General features: G+C 46.2%; 1 protein-coding gene and 1 long non-coding RNA gene across 6 annotated transcripts in view; one reads left to right on the top strand and one right to left on the bottom strand.

Moving 5' to 3' along the window:
• The window catches only part of LOC116698920 (homer protein homolog 3), a gene marked incomplete at its 5' end in the record, with an annotated part of 20,985 nt that continues 19,428 nt past the window's right edge, over nt 1-1,557 (top strand). For all 5 annotated transcript variants that reach the window (XM_032531165.1, XM_032531162.1, XM_032531161.1 and 2 more), the window contains 1 exon segment: nt 1-1,557. This exon segment is cut by the window's right edge and continues 141 nt beyond it.
• Nucleotides 1-1,557, bottom strand: part of LOC116698921 (uncharacterized) — a 23,356-nt gene that overhangs the window by 10,846 nt on the left and 10,953 nt on the right. The gene's annotated exons all lie outside the window — the stretch shown is intronic.

Raw genomic sequence — 1,557 nt, 5'->3', positions numbered from 1 at the left:
AACTATTTTAGTAAAATATGAGATCGTATTCTGAACAAGCTGCCATGACAGTCTGGCTTTGAATTCCCAGAGAAACCAGGCCCACGTGACCCAATCAGCTGCCGTCGACAGTCGGCATCGCTTCAGTGTGTTGGTGGCCCTTTTCAGCCAACAGTCAGCCGTCGGGTTGGTGTGTCAGGGCCTTAAAAGGCTTCACACTTGCCTACCGTCTCAAACTAACAAATCTGATACATGTTGTACTGGTCAGGAGTAAGCGGTGGGGGCCAATACGTTAGTTTGTCTAGCTCTGTCAGCTAGTGTAGCTGGTTGAAGGCTTGCTATCGTTCAACAGCAGCCACACTTAGCGAAAAAGCAAGCGGCAACCTCCGTTACTTTAGAAAGGAAGCCAATGCGCATCCAGTGGCCACTTGAGGCCTGCTCCAAAAGGGAGACAAACTTTATTAAAATAAGGTCCATGGTAGTCCACTGGAAGGGGAGAGACTTTATCTCTCTATAGCAGGATGTATAATAAGAACTGGGTACGGTGCCGCCGCTCAGCCTTCAAGCCAATTTTTCTGGATAAGATTACCGTTAATAACTAGATGCACCTGTTTGTTGACATACTTTAAGTTAAACTATATACATTCTTATACATTTCTTTAAAAACAAACATATATAAAAATGAATTATACCAAATGACCACCCCATCCCCTGTAGTACTCTTTGCATGTCCCTAGAGGGTAACTATTGAGTTGGATGTTTTCCTCTTCTATATTTTGCTATGAAAATATTTGTTTGGCTTATTGCTGTTTAAATTATTGATGTTAGTAGTGATGAAGTATGTTCACAAAGATTCTCCTGTTGATGATCTTGGAAAATTAAAGTTTTCTTCTTTTTGGCTATTTCAACTTGACTTCGCAATTGTATTTCTATTTTTTTCACTTATGTTGGAGCTGGATTGGCAGTATGCCACATTTGTAAGCATGTCAGGCTCTCTTAGATCAGAGCTACTTGCAGTTATAAATACAAACATTTTATTACAGCTGTAGTCCTATAGGGGCTGTAGTAGGATTCTTAACAAGTCTTTTTAGGTCAAGACTTTTCCTTCGGGACGCCTTAGAACTGCGGCAAGCAGACCTATAAGATCCAGTTTGCAGTATGCACAAATACAGGCTCACTGGCTGCAGGCGGGTTGACACAGTTCGCTGCCTCATGCAGCTGTAGCGGGGGCTCGGAGCCTGTAGAGCCGGAAGGTGCCACTCTGTCCTACTGTTGAATGCGTGCTGTCGGCTGAACGAAGAGCAGGAAACTAGAGACAGGAGAGCGGAGAAATCTGACCACCGGGACGAGATCAGAAAGAGAAAAGGAAAACTGCTTCATCTTTTCTGGTGGAGGATGGACACACGCCGGACCGCGGTCACCTCAGTCCCCGAGGTCAGCAGCGCTGCCTCCGCCGGGTTGTGACTCTCCGGGCTCCGCGGTGGTGTTCGGTGGACGCCGCTGGCCACAAGCGCACAGGACGGTGCAGACACTTTGCGGGCTGCAGCAAACTGTGTGCACCACCTTGCAGTGAAACAT

Source organism: Etheostoma spectabile, chromosome 12 (genome assembly GCF_008692095.1).
Source record: "Etheostoma spectabile isolate EspeVRDwgs_2016 chromosome 12, UIUC_Espe_1.0, whole genome shotgun sequence".
NCBI lineage: Eukaryota > Metazoa > Chordata > Actinopteri > Perciformes > Percidae > Etheostoma > Etheostoma spectabile.
This window is presented reverse-complemented; position numbering and strand designations above follow the sequence as displayed.